Consider the following 15,429-nt stretch of genomic DNA (forward strand, 5'->3'; position numbering starts at 1 on the left):
TCTCCATTTTCCTGTCAGTACAGAACCAGCCAGTCTGACTCTGTTAACATTAAGAATGCTTATTTTTTTCCCCTCCATTCACTATCTTCAAGCCAAAACAACATCTGGAACTTCAGCTTGCCGTACAAAGAAGGGAGACAGATTAAAACTGGAAAAAGCTACACATCAGTTTCCAGAGCATTAAATGTTTCTGCTTTTATCCAAGTTTCCCATATGTACCTTCCAAAACAGCCCTGCTGGGAGGGAAGAAAAAGTCCCTCACACAGACAGCACAATGTAAAACCTTTTCCACTTCAAAATAACCTCAAAAAGGATTATCAGAAAAATAACAGGAACAAAACTGATATGAAAGTTTAGAGTAAGAATTTACCATAGCTCTTTAAACAAAAGAAAGGTGACATACCAGTGACCTAGAGAAGGAAATTAAACAAAGAAATACTACTGGTGTGTGTTGCTTGATAAAGTAATGGAAAAAATACTGGCGCCATTGCAGCATACATGTTATGTCCCACTTAAGTGACACTGGAGACAGCTGCCTGGTAAAGTGTGCTTTCTGCTTAGATCACATTCAGCGGATCATGAAAATCAATATAGAGAAAAAACAGAAAGCCGGGCCGCAGACACGCACAGGAGTCAAGCATGTACCAACTAGCACCAGCCTTCTCTGGAGGAAGACGTGCCAAACAAACACAGACTAGTTTTTCCAACAACATTTATTTAACTCTCAGTAGTTAATTAACAGAAGCCACGGCTGCTGGTTACTCTCTAACCAGCCGGTGCGCCGAGGACCAGGGACTCGGGGCTCGCCATGGGAGGCGGGTCAGGCCGGGCTCCCCGCAGCAGGCCGCGGGGCACAGCGCTCGCCCGGCCCGAGCCAGAGGGGCTGCGGCGGCTGCCTCCAGCCACCAGCGGCACCGTCCTGACAGCAGGACCCCAGCAGGACCCCGAAACCCAGCCCCATCGGCGGGAGCACCGGGCTGTGCTTCCTTCTCTGCCCTTCCTGCTCAGCGACGGCCGCGACCGGGGGAGGCCCGCTCATCTCCAAGCAGCAGGGCAGGCCTCCCCGAGGAACGGGCTGCAGGAAGCTGCCGTGCTGCTGAAGCGCTGCCAAGTCCAGTATTTTTTTCAGCTGACAATCACATTAAGTGAATGTGAACCACCAAAGCAGGCCATAGTATGCGGTTTCAGGAACAAACAAAATATATGCTGGGAATTTCTACATCCAGCGGAGTTTTAACGTAACGCTGAGTGGAAACCAATTAAAATAGCTCCTAGCTGATAGCGGCGTGATGGATTCCATTCAGTAAGGGGAAGGACAGAGTGCCGACCGCTGCACTGTACAGCCATTTTAACAGAATCTCACAGCAATAAGATCAGCTTCAGACTGACATCTCCTGCCAACTTCAGTCAACTTCGGGAAGCAGCAACAGCATGCACTCAAAGGCTGATTTGCTACTGAACGCCCACAAAAAAAAACAACCTCTATGTAACACTTCAGAAATTAGTACGGGTTTAACAGACCTGTGCTTTACAGCAGCTGTCGGCTGTTCCTGGGGCACCCGCTGACTCCGCAGCCATTTTCTCTTTCGAAGGAAGGACGGGGTAACACGGGTACCTCGGGAGCCCCAGCACCGCGAGCAGCAGCACCACCCGCGTCCGCACACAGCTACACGCTGCTAAGTGCAACAGGCCAGCTACAGCCAAGGGTGCACATTTGTCATCGCTGCCTTAAACACATCAGCCATCTGTATCCATTGTATGAATAGACAAAAATTACTAAAACATCTCCTTAACTCCCAGACTTTCCTGAACAACGTGAACTTATTTGACAGTTTGAGCTCCTAAGAGCAGTCATCCCTCCCCATTTGCGGGACAGTCATTTACCTCGTGTTTGTGCAGCATTTGCCACAGATGTGGATAAGACTGCACTCATTTGATCAAAGCCCTAGCACATCTTACTGTTCTCTGATGGAAGGGACTTTTTCGTCCTGCCAGCATTTTTCAGAAAAGATCAAGTAATGTTTCTCGGAATCCCAGAAGAAAAATAATCAAGACCATGGCTAGCTGAGTTTGAAACTCACAAACCACTACAGCATCAAGTTATTTGTTGGTCAGATTTGTTTTCCATGAATACCCATTTACACAATCAAATAAAACCTCTCTCTGCCCAGAATTTTCCTGAATAAAAAGAACATTGCAGCATTTTCTTAACACCTAGTTTACAGCAGGACATTAAACCAAAATTTAGATGGCTACAAAAACTACATGGCATGAATCATCTAACTAAGAAAAAGCACTTTGATTTCTCTTCTTATTGCGTGCTTTGTCACCATGATCATTTTCACTCGCTTCAAGACTTCCATAGGGATCATTTTCACCCCATTTTCTGGAAACTCCCCTATCCTTACCTTTTCATTTGCCTTCCAATGCACAGACACTCTTTTTGGTCACCTCCTTCAGCTACCTTCCACACTACTTGAACTCACGTACACGACATAGCAGATGATTTTCAGCTTGCTTACAAAAGGTTTAGACTGAACTTGTGTTAACGTCCAAGCAAGAAGTTAAGGGAGGTGACGCCAACTGGTGCCTGAAACATGTACTCCTCCAGCTGCGTAACAGACAGCAACTTGGGGCCTGGGGTGGGATCTCATTCAGGGCACTTCAGCAGACTAATCAGAGACAACTGCCTTCCTCCTCCACCCTCACACTTTTTTAGGGGGTTTAAAATAGCTTTTATAACCGAATGCAGTGCACAATCTAACCACTTTTTGTAGCGGAGTTCAACACCCTTTGTTCTTTTTCCTTGTCACCTTCTGAAGAGCGCAGCCCAGGTGCCAGTCAGTTGTGATCTTTAGCTATGACCCTAAGCGTTTAACAACGCAGCATCTGGGTTTTGATGAAGGTAAGCGTTGCTGGACACAGGTTAACACTGGTTTGGAGACTTAAAAAACGCTGCTGCAAGAAACATAATTCTTAATAACAGATCTTTAAATAATAGCCCTCTATAAAGGATGACTTCTTACCTGCAGCTGTTTATAGGGACCTGAAACTGTGCATTACCTTCCAGCTGTCCTTCTCAAGCAGCGATTAAACCATACATCTCATTTCTGCACATTGTCTGTTTTCTCTCATTAAAGTCCAGCAACTGCCATATCCCTGAACGGCTGGAGGTAGACAACCTCGCATTAGGCCCACACGCGAGCCAGAGAGCATAAGGCAGTTCTTGCCTACAAACCCCAGAGAACACGAGCTCTGAGCGAAGGCTCTGCTCCACAGTCACATCAGCACAGCCTTGGTTCCCCCGGCACCAGCTGCACAGAAAAGGGTTTTAAAAGCTGCCCAAAAGATCCATCTGCCACCCCCCGCAGAAGTCTGAGCTGCCACTGCAGTGCTACGGGGCACCAGCAGCAACGCCAGCTCTGAGCCACAGCAACAAAACCAGCACCGCTGAGGCTCCCGTCAGCAGGGCTGCGAAGAAATCAAACAGCTTCAAAGTACTTTTGTGGTAAGCTTCCTACGGGCAGAGTTGCCAAACTAGCAGTGCTGGGGAGGGGCGATTTGTACAAGCGAGGGATCTTTGCAGGTCTGTACTGCTCCACAGGTAAAAACAATCCCTGGCCACCTGAAAATCCAGCCAGTCTACACGAGCTGCCTCAGGCAAGCAGCGCTGCCCAGAATTATTTTAGCACTGTACAGAGCATTTCCATCCTTCCTAGGCTGTTCCAGCTCTCCGCACCACAACGCCGGGGTGGTGCTATGCCACGCTGGCTTTACAGAAGCTCCCTCCTAGGCTGGTAAAGCTCTCTGTGGTACTGCCACACTCCTTCAGGACTTCATTCCATTTCATCCCTATCTCCTCCCTCAAATTCAATCTTACTCTTAGAAATGCATAAGTATCGGTAAGACTTTATTTCACAGCACTTCATAACCCCAGCCCTCCCTCCTCAGCTGACGCGCTGGATAAATCCACAGACCATCCAGCACTCCCGATAAGCCACACTCCCCGTTTTGCAGCAGCCACTTCACTTGAACAGAGAATTCTGCACTCGGGATGGGTGCGCAGGACGGAGGTTTCCTTGGGCTACCACCAGGAAAAAGGCAGCTACAGAAATCCAAACTGAACCACCCTGAGTAACTGCGTTAGCATAATGATTCAAAGAAAAGCTAAGCAAAACTCAAGGTCAAAGAACACTATTTGGAATTTTACTTGGTTTTCTAAAATTCCCCAGATAGCGTGCTATGTCTGCTGAGATGGACTGTTCACTTCAGGGTTTGGTGTGTATTTATCACTGTTCAGCCTGGAAGTGCTTCAACTGATTTAAGTTACCAAGTCACAACTTTAATAATTGATTTTACATCTGGTTTTCCACTTATATTTTGTTCTTCTCTGACAAAATGTTAATTACTGTTCAACATAAGTGAACATATCGATAATACTAACTAAATACGGACATTAAAGGCCATTTCCCATGCAAAACACAACCTTGTTACTAACAAGAGGGGATAGAAGGTAAGAATACGACTTTTTACTGTTACTGAGAGCATGCTGTGCTGGCAGGCAGTGAGAGGCATGGGCAGCCCCCAAAGGTGCTTACCCCAACCAATAGTTCAAGCAAATGGGACTCAAAAAGCGCGTGGGGCAAGAGGCAGCAGAAAAGCACAAGCACGTTGCAAAGGAGGTACACAGCACGGGAGGGAGCAGGACCCAAACAGCAGCTCACATGAAAGAGCAGCCCAAGTCACAGCTGTTCAGGGAAGTCTGCTTTTTACTGCCCTGCGTACATCTCACTACACAGCCCGGAACAGCCCCACGCCTCCGCTTTAACGCCCAGGAACTCCAGTTTCTAGGTTTTACAGCTTACATTTTACTGTAATAGGAGGTGATGCAGGAGAATAAGCTATCAAAACAAATGCAACGAAAATGCTTCAAAAATCTGATCTTTATTGGAAAACGAGTTGTGCAAGCAGAAGATCACCGAGGCTGCCGCCGGTGCACTGGTCGCAGGGCAGCACACCTGCAGCCAGCAGGAACTGAGCCCACGATGCTGCTGGCACTGCCCAGGGCACGGGGGCACACCGCAGAGGTGCCCCGCCGCCTTCCCAGCTCCGAACGGCCAGTCTTTGTAACAGGATGGCCTTTCAAGATCAGAACATCAGAGTCTCCCTTGAACATTTAGATACTTCAGTATTTCTTTGGTCACTCAGGAAATTGATCGAATACTGCGTAAGAAAATCCATTTTACCTTTATTACGAAGAAAAAGCCACAAATCCCGGTTAGCTATACAATCCTCAACTCTTCCCCTTGCTGTTGGCTTGCTTATTGACACAGCAGCTGCTGTAGCCCTCTTGAACAATAATCATTAACCAAAGAAGGACTAACTTTTTTCTTCAGTTCTTTGAACAAAAGATAATTGCAGAATCTGCTGTAACCCTGGGAACAATTTGGGTAAAAACTAGGAGCTGCAGCAACTTGTCAATTAATACATTTAATAGACACCTTGTTCACCCAATTGTGACCGGTACATTGAGAGCATTAAACCAGACATTTCCGGCTTGCTTGAAATCCATTTTTGGATTAACGTGCCATTGTGAACTGAATTTGGTACATCCTTCCTTGGATGTTTCAGCAGCGCCAAAAGAGCGCACACAAGCCATTCAAAGGTGCCAATACCTTCCTGCAGAGCCTGGAGCACAATACAAAGAATGAGAAAACTCCCGGTGTAAAACTAAGCCCAAACCTAAAACTAAAAAATGAACCGTATCTAGGCTCTTGTTACAAGAGGGCACCACCTTCAGAAGGGGAGTTTTAGGGAAACCGCTGCCAAAGCACCTTCAAGAGCTAAGGCTAAGAGGCACGTTTTCAGTATGCAACCCCTTTACACATCAGCTCTTACAAATACAACACGCTAACTTTCAGGAGAATCCTTTTGTTCACATACAACCAGACACCTGTGAAACCGAAACAAGATCATGGCAGAAGCCCTAACACTTTTTTTTTTTTGGGAAGAGTATTTCAGAACTTTTGGGAGAAAAACAAAAATTTCATGCCCTTTTACACTCTTGGCACACCAAAACCTCAAAGGTTTCCATTTGCAGCTAAGTGTTCATGTCTGTCTGGCGCTGTTTTTATTTCTTCCATACCCGCACTGGTGAGCACGTCAGAAGGGACCCTTCCCTGAGCAGCCTCAGGGCCGTCACGGGACCCCCGCCGATGCTGAGCCCCGGGGAGGCGGGCGCAGGACCTCCCGACTCCTCACAGCCAGAGCAAGGGATTCCCTTGCGCCTCCCGCCAACAAAGAGCTGGTCAGGTCAGTCCTTGAGCTGTTACCTGTGCTGTCAGGGGAACTGCTCGGGTGAGATGATCCCGAACCCAGCGTACAATCCCACACCACCACGTTTGTTCTGACTTCCCCCTGAGAAACCTACCGCGGTGCTGTGGCACTGCAGCTCACCAACCGGCGTGCACCAACTCACACACAGGAACCGCGAGGCAAGCGCAAACTGAGAAACGCCACCTACAGCCTCTAGGAAACGTCTTCAGCTACTGTTCTACCCACGTCCACAGAACGCAATGTACGTGTATGCACAGAGCTGAATCGCACCAAACCGCAGCTGACAGCCAGCACCTTATTTCTTGAAGGATGCTCAGCCACGTCTGGCCTTCTGCGGTTCACCCCTCTCTCTCCTGGTTACACACGCAGTCCCACCAACCCTGCCCTGACATCCTTTTCACCACTACTCCACCAGGCATTTACATCCGTGAAAAGACGGTCAGAAATTCCAGCTCATTTCCCCCAAAACTCTCACCTTTAAAGGTCAGACGAGAAGAGACCTCCGCTCCCAGCACGAGGGTTCTTCACCCTGTAAACCCTGCAACCACAAGGCTAGGGCTGCTTTCAGCTCCCAGGCTTTCGAATTTCAGGCTGAAGACCCAACAGAAAGCAGCTTGCATTGGCTCTCCAAGCACCGGGCTGACTCCTGTCCCCCTTCTCACACAGGCAGCTGCCTATACCCACATCCTGCGGTCCTCTGCCCAATGTTCTTGCAGTTCTCCCCAGTTCCTGCTGAAGGAGGCTCCGCTGCTCACTCAGATTGCCCATGAAGCCCTCCACAACCACCAAATCCTACAGAGAAGTCCATCTTGTTAAGAGTCTTTCATAAAGGAGCAAAAAGAGCACTAAGGGTGCTCGTTAGGGAAAGAACCCTCGGCTAGGCACCATCAAGGAAAAAAGCCTTCAGCACCCACCCTGAACTGCAAGGCTCCAGCGTTCCTACTCAAAGGCATCCAGATCTACGAGGTACACTCCTCCCCTCCCTAGAAAAACTGGGGTTTGCTCATCGGTTTGGCTCTCAGCTGTCTTAAGGCACACACCTGCCTGAAGAAGGGCACTCGCTTCTCCTTCCAGTTTGTCCCATCGCAGCCAAGGCAGACTGTAAATCTGCTTCCTCCCCTCGCCCCGGTCTACGAGGGAACCTGCCAATTTCTTCAGCTACGTCTCTGAAGAACCACCGAGTACCACGAGATCGGCAGAAGAACATGCACTGGGAACACTGCAGCCTTGCCGAAGGCGCACGTTAAAGGCTCGCCTACCCCAGGGAAGAGTTGCGATGGTTCTCGCCGTTCCCTGCTCGGCAGCACAGGCACTGCAGGACGCCGGCTGAGGCCGCACGAGGACTCCTGCTGCCGAGCAGAAAGGGCTACGAAAGGGCTCGGCGCAGGGGAGCAGCAGCCTCTGAATTATATCTGCTGCTCAAAACGTCAACAAGCCCTCAAATCCCTTCCTTTTGTCTTGATCTGCCGCGGCGCTGATGGACTGTGGCTCTGTTAACCCAGCCCTGCAGAACCACCTCACGTTATTACCCTGCTCCCATTTGCTTTACTCCACTCCCCAGAGCTCTACATCCGGTAGACACTTATTTTAAAGCTAAGCCAAAACTATTCAAATGCTAACATTTCATGGCCTTCAATACTCTTGTTTACATGCAAGAGGGTCTTTAAGAGCATCTGCATGGGGAGCCAAACCAACATAACTGTAACGGGTCTACACATCGGAGTTTCACAAATCCCCAGACCAGAAATAAAGTGAGCTTTACTCCTAGCGGATCCTTTGTTAAAGGAGGCATAAAACTGCCCTGCAGGCTCACGCGCCAATTGCTCACTAGAGACTCCAGGAACTGCGTAAGAAAACTGACTGCTTCTAAAAGTGAGCTTGGGCTTACGGCTCATAAAGGCACATCGCTTTGCCCATCCTAATTGGGAAGCAAAATTCCCTCAAAATCATAGACATTGTTTACATTAGAGTCCAGTAAATATTTCAGCGTCTAAACTACATCCAGGATCAGAACCTTAACTAAGACGAAGACTTTTCCCACTCATAAAAAAAAGCCACTTTTGCACACGGCATGGGAATACCGTATTTCTTTCAAACAAATGTATTTTAATGGAGCTTAAGTTTATTTCCATAATTTAAAACTAGTCATATTGATGCATTCATTCTTTGAAATATTGTGTGTGTGAGAGAGATGAGGAACGCGTATGGGGGAAAGGTCTAAATAGCTTCAGATTTTAGAACAGGTTTCGCAGAACAATTAATGCAAGGTCTGCTTCAGAGGTAAGGACATGAGTCTTACATGTGTGCGATGCCTACTCAAAGGCTGAAAAAACACCTTATTGTTTAGGCAAGCTGGAACAAGTTATTCATTTAGGTTATTCTCTGCTAAAGGCTGATGCAAACACGCGGGTCCACAAACACACGCAAAAGTGTCTACGTGGCATTTCTGGCACATTTGCAAAGGCTTAATTGACAATCAACTAATTTGAGGTTAAAAGAGATAGCAAAGCAAAGCCAAGGAGGTGTGGAAGAAACATTGAAGAGCACACGGTCCTGACAACGGGAGCCATGAGAACAGACACGGAGGAGAGACCAGCCCCGACGTCTGGAAGAGGGGAAGCGGCCGGCCATACCACGAGCCGTGCTTCGCCAGCGCCGCACGCGCGTGACGCGGGGACGGGCTGCGTGCCCCCGGCCCCTTGGCAGGCCTGTGAGAGGAGCTGCCGCTCCCCCGGGGACGTGAAGTAACGTGCGTGTCCCTTCCTGGACAGGGACGGGCTCGAGTTCCACAAAGCACCTCTCGTGTCCTTCCACCTCGACTCGGGATGCACACTGGTTCTACCATTCAGTCCAAAAACACCGGTCAAACAGAATAAAAATTACTTAGATCAGTGTCCAGTAATTAAGAATGAACATCTGGAACAAAATTTCAGACTGTTTTCCAACCACTTACTGTATTTTTCTATTGTAACCACATCTATGAAAAGCACGTCCCTCCCTTTTTTCCTTTCTACAACAAGAGATCAAGTGTCGGCACTGTTTCCATGAGCTACCAGTACATCTACTTTTTTTAATCACTTAACTTGAGCCAGAATTAAAAAACTCAATTTAAAATAGCTTTTTAAAAATGTAATCTCAATTCCACTCTTAAGTAGATATGATTTAGCTGATTTCATACTCAGACTAGTGCACTGCAATTTGTAAATCTTTTCGCTCTGACAGCAGAAAATAGGGAGTCACGCATTACAATACCCCGAGATGGACAGCCACATAAAACACACTGCCAAGTCATTCCACAGCCCAGGATTTGTCCAGTCCTTGAGATCAAAAGCCGGTGTTTCAGCAGGCTGCTACACTGAGCTCCACCTGCGACGCCCGAGCACCAGTAAGGAGCAGCTTCCTAACAGGTAAACAGCAGCAACAAAGACATCACGCCTAACGAAGTCAAGAGCCTCAACATGCAACCTGGACACGACTCTTACCAACAATAGACAACCTGCAAATACCATCTATCTTCCCTTCAACGTAACACGATACAATTAATTTACTGTCTCTTACACCGAACCATTATCTTTTCATTTTATTTTCTCTTTTAAGATTCCGCCTTAAAATGACTTAATTGTTCCAGTCCACCCACACAAACACAAGAGACAGCTTTATTGCAGTGGGGAGCCCTGAATAGCACGGTCCGTTTTAGGCTGATACAAACACGCGTTTTGTTTAGCTCTACATTTGTTCCTCGGGAGACTGCGATCTCCCCCTGCTCCCCCCGCTCCCCCCGACTGCCATCGCAGGAGGTCGCCGAGCCCCGCGGCCAGCCGTGCCGCCCGCAGCCCCATGCCCAGCTCGGCGGAGGGACCCGCGGCAGCGAGCGGAGCCGAGCCGAAGGCAGCCCTGGTGACGACCAGCGGGGCTGCACACGGGGCGCCCACGGGCGCTCCACACGGAGGTGGCAGGCGGCCCTCCCCCTCGCCCCCACCGCTCACGCCATCAGCGACCCCTCCTCAGCACCAGCACGCGCACGAACCGACCCCAGCTGGAGCTAATCCGGCAAAGAGATGGAGTTTTACCAAAATCAACGCCCTTATCCAGTTCGTCACGTGGCGCGCAAGTGCCGGAATAGGAGACAGAACAGCACGCGGGGAGGGACGAGCCAGACTCCCTACCTGCCCAGCAAAAAGGCTTGTGCAACCTCAGCGCCAGCTGCGCCCAGCTGCTCAGCCAGGAACCCCGGGCCATTCGGAGCCGAGGGTTCAAGGGGCCTGCTGAGGCACACACATTCACGAAAGCAGCCATCAGCAGCTTGCGGGACTTCAAAAGGAAGCCACTTCGAGCCTCCAAGCTATCCACCCAGCCAAAGGCTGCTGTCGAAAGGCTGCCAACCTGCTCCTACTGTTACAGGATACACGCCAGACAAACGGCAGACCTGCAATTAGAAGAGGTGTTTGTTGGACTCTCTTCTGCAGCTTATTAGCAGAGAGGCGAGGTTTGTAGCTTCTCGTTCTCAGAAACGCCTGACCTCCACCGAGTGCAGCTAGCTGCAGCCGCTCCGTACCAGGCCCTCCTGCCCGCTTCCATTCAGCTGAGGTGGAGCTCCGGCATCAGCATGCTGCGGAAGAGCACTCCAGGTACGTAGGGCGTGAAGTTCAGAGCTGCGGCACCATCTCTGCTTCTGTAGAGAAGCCTCGGTAACAGCCGTCGGCGTTCTCCCCTCTCCCCTACCTCCAGCTTCGCTCAAGCAGACCTCAGATTCTTCACTTGCCTCGTCCACCAGCCGAGGTGTTCCCTGTTCACCGACTTCCCCGACCAGCTGCTGTCCTGCTTTCTCTAGGACAGGCGGGAGCTCAGTTACAAGGAACAACACAGCCGTCCACACGCATCTTTTCAGCGGCACCACAGGTAACAGCGCAGAACCGTGGTCTGCCACTCTCAGAAAAGGGGGTAGTGCTCACCCACAGAAGTCACTTTTACCAGTGCAGCCATCCGGCTGCCTTTTCAGGTCAGCGGGAGAACACAGGACAGCAACAAACCGAACGCCCGGCCCAGCAATAACCTGCCGCCTCCGGAAGAGGCGGGTGGCTGATGCTTTGGAAGAAGCATGAGGACACACGCGCAGAGGTCGTCCGTCCTCCCTCCCTCTGCCCCCGCGCTTCAGAGATACATTCCCCAGCCTGAAACTGCATCCGGACCACCGCGTTTAGCGGTCCGCCCACAGACCCACGAAGACATTAATTCCTTTCTCGAAATAAGAACACCCTCTCCAGCGTCCCACAGCAACCATTCCACTCACACAGGCACCACACAAACGCTGCATTTTAGAACCGCCGACTATTGCCTACACGATATTCCCCAGCTCCTGCGCCACGAGGAACGATGTACAATCGTCACCTCCCCTTTGCTCGCAGTTCAGTCACCAAAGACCTCTGTAGTAATTGCTTTCAGACATTTCCCTCCTCAGCAGAGGTCAGTTTACTTGGACACACTGCAGGCAGCTACACCACCTCACAGATCCGTAGAGCAAAGCTGAGCAGCCCCACGCAGAACTCACCGAGTTACCCTAACAGCTTAGGGAGCTATGCCACCTTTGCACTTGAAAGAAGGGAGCACAATCACTCGAGATGAGGGACGTTGGTCCTGGGGCTTTAGGGGCGTTTCAGAGGGTGGGGCAGGCTGATTTGCAAGCCCAAGGAACGCACGAGGTGTTCCCATCGAACCGGGCAGCTCTCAGGGGCCCACCGCCTGGCCTGCCAGCACAGCCACCGGGCCACAGAGCAATATTCACGGCCAGCAGTGGCTCGACAGGCAAGGTGGAGCTCCGACGAGCAGGATGAATTCAGCACGAAATGAAAGCGCAGATCAAAGGAGCCCTGCTTAAAGGAGGGATCATCTAATAACCGGCTGAGACAACGATGCAGCACCTGATGTTGACTATTCACCAGCAGATGAATCATAAGGTCAGTTCTGGCCTTCCAGGGGAAAGTCAGCATCCGAACCGCTAATGAAGAACACCATCGGGTTTCTGCAACGCACTGCTCCTTCTCCCACATTACTGGTAACATCGCCGCACCGCCAGCGCTCCTTCCAGAGGACAGCTAGCATCCCACGGAACGAGCATAAAAGCAGCATCGATGACCCTGGCCTCTATAATCATGGTTCACTGTAGATCTTGTTATTCAAGTAGAGTTCTGAGAGCACCTACTGAACGTCAGCAAGACTCACAAATGCAAATCACTGCGAGACAGAAACCTGCGGACACCGAGCTGCACGCCCCCGAGTGCACGGGGCCACATCTTCAGGAAGGGATCACCCACCAGCTCTGACTGGGTCACACGCTTACTCGTACTCCAGCCAGGCAAAGAAAACTTTCGTTATAGCTGCTTTGCCATTTACCTACAGTTCTTACCTACTTTTGAAAGCATTACTCTAGAACTGCGTTTTGGCTCCAAACATAGCCAAAGAAGAGAAGAAAAAAGGAGTTCCTTGAAAGCATCTCCATGAAATTCCACACATTTTGTAGTCAGTGGCACTTTCTAAATTGACGATATCAAAAAAAAAAAAAAGAAAACAAACCTTGAACTTTTGTGAATTCAGATTTCCAACACTGCTAAGAAATACTGTCATTCCTCACCTTACCGATGCATACAGTTACGTACAAAACCTAAATGACTTTTCAGTTCAGACACATTAAGGACCTGTTTAGAGCAGGATTTAAAAGGTGTGTGTTCAGACAGTGTCAGGTAATGCTGTAACTAACATGCTCTTAAACTGTCTCAGTCTCGTCTACCCCCAGGTCTCGAAGCAAATAAGCCATCCCTGAACACACTCGCACACCCGCATCAAGCCAAGCTACAACAGATCCCGGTGGATCTCCACGAATTCTCACGCACAGAGGCTGGAAGAGAGCAATTATCGTTCAACACCACCGCTGGCATCTTCCGTAGCTGCGTGTGCACACAGACCAGCGGGCTAAGTTTTTAACCCGTTTATGCACAGAAGGGATAAAAGATGCAAGAGCAGATGCTGGGATCCCCTTTTGAGAGTTCAAATACCTACTAACGGGAACAAATTCAAATACCTTTTCCCCCTTTTGGCAGGGGTGAGGCGGTTAAAAGGGGGCCTAGTTATTTTAGGACGGCTGTCCCTAGATCCTATTTTAGCATCAGACTTTCGTTATATATTTAAGCATTGCTTCAGAGTACCAGCTGGCAAACAGAAAATACACGCCGCCATGCTGGCATTGCTTCCCTGCCTGTTCTCCTCCTGCCCCGGGAGCTGCCCTGCTGCTGCCGAGGAGCCCGCTGCCTCGTCCCTCCCAAGAAGCACACTGCACGTGAAAGAGCGAGGCGAGGCCAGAGCAGGGGCTGAGGGGGGTGGCTAAACCGTTTTTATCCCTCTCCCAGACTCATTTGCATCCCTCCCCAACGAGCTGTTTGATGTGCCTGCTGATGCTGCGTCTGGCGGTTTTGGACAGGTGACGCAAGGCTCCGTCCTCCCCTCGCCGGACGCAGAGGGCGGGCAGCCCAGCGCCGCCTGCCTTCCCCTCACCAGCCCCTTGGGCTCCCTTTTGGGTTCCCTCACACCTGCACTTGCCAGCGCAGCCGGACCGCCGGCAGGAGCGAAACGGGAAAAGAACCGGCTCCGTACGCTGGGAGGACAAGCCTTCACGGGCGAGCTAGCCGTATAAATAGATAAGTTTGGCAGGAAATGGTTATATTTAGCCCTTCCCTTTCACCTCGGCTCCTCAACGCATTCACGCTCTCCTGCGGAAGGATCCTTCTGAACGGTGCCAGAGGTCAGCTTTAACGGACCGCCTCCTCGGAAAGAAATGCAACCAACTTAACACACGTTAACAGAGAAGAGCGTAAACAATCATCGGAATATCAAATATCCGGCTACTAAGGCATAAAAAGAAATCTCGTGTCTCGGTGTGTTAAATAGCCAGCTCCAAGACAACGCTGCCAAAATTACTCCATGAGTTAGGTCCATGGAGGGTGAGGCTCAACCTCTGCAGGCACCAGTAACGTCTTCACCAGTGCTGCTCTAAGTAACGCAGCTGTGGTGTTCTCCACAGAGTACAAACCTTAGGTAACGGCCTCGACAGCTACGCAACCAGAACGCTCCCAGCTCCCTCGGCGTACATATAACATAAGTCAGGAGGAAGGGAGCTAGCAACAGTTGCCGTACAACAAAAGTTTGCAGGAGGCAGCGGGGGATGGCTCTGGAAACCTCATCTGCACCAGGCCGGTAGGATTTCCCCTTCCGAGGGGCAGCTTTGGTACGTGCAGTGAGAATCAAAGCCAGAAACACAGAGCGCAGCTTCCTCCCCGCAGGCTGCTCCGGTACAGCACGGCCTCACCCTCCGCACCGCCGGCCTCGCCGCGGCGCGGCAGGTAACGGCTGGCCGAGCAGGGGCTGAAGCGGAGGGGGCTCGGCCACGGCACCAGCCCCCGGGGCTTGCCTTGAAGCCGCGCCGGGAGCGGGCAACGCGGGCCGGGCCCGGCACGAGCGGGCAGGGGCAGGGGCAGGGGCAGCACCGCCGCGGGACGCCGTGCCGCGCCCAGGGGCTGCGGCTGCCCTGGGACGCGCCTCCCGCCCCGGGGCGGCCCCGCAGCGCCGCCCGGCCGGCAGCCAGGCGCGGGGCCCCGGCTCCCAGCGGCTCCCAGCGGCTCCCGCCCCGGGCACCCGGGGCCCGCCACGGCCGTGACGGCGGGGCCGGGCCGGGGGGCGCTCGCAGGGCGGCCGCTCCCGGCGCTCCCCGGGTGACAGCGGCAGCCGCCGCACCGAGCCGCGGCCCGGGGCAGGCCCGCCCCCGCCAGCGCCCTCCGCCGAGGGCCGGGGCGCGCGGCCCGGCGCGGCCCCAGCCGGAACGGGGCCCGGTGCGGCCGCAGCGCCCCCCCCGCCCCCCGCGGGCGGCCTCCCGGGCCCGGCGCGGCGGGGCCGGGCCGGAAGCCGCCGCCTCGCCCCCCCCGCGGCGCCGCCGGCGCTGCCCGCGCCGGGGGGAGCAGCGCGCGCCCGCCCCGGGCCTCCCCCGGCCGCGGGCCCGCGGCGCACGGGGGGCCGCCGGGTCCCGGGGCCGCTCCCGGCCGCGCCCAC

At 52.0% G+C, this 15,429-nt stretch overlaps 1 protein-coding gene across 1 annotated transcript in view; it reads right to left on the reverse strand.

The window, feature by feature from the left end:
- ACVR1 (activin A receptor type 1) overlaps nt 1–15,429 on the reverse strand; it is a 64,610-nt gene that overhangs the window by 49,003 nt on the left and 178 nt on the right. The gene's annotated exons all lie outside the window — the stretch shown is intronic.

This window comes from Cygnus olor, chromosome 6 (assembly GCF_009769625.2).
Source record: "Cygnus olor isolate bCygOlo1 chromosome 6, bCygOlo1.pri.v2, whole genome shotgun sequence".
NCBI lineage: Eukaryota > Metazoa > Chordata > Aves > Anseriformes > Anatidae > Cygnus > Cygnus olor.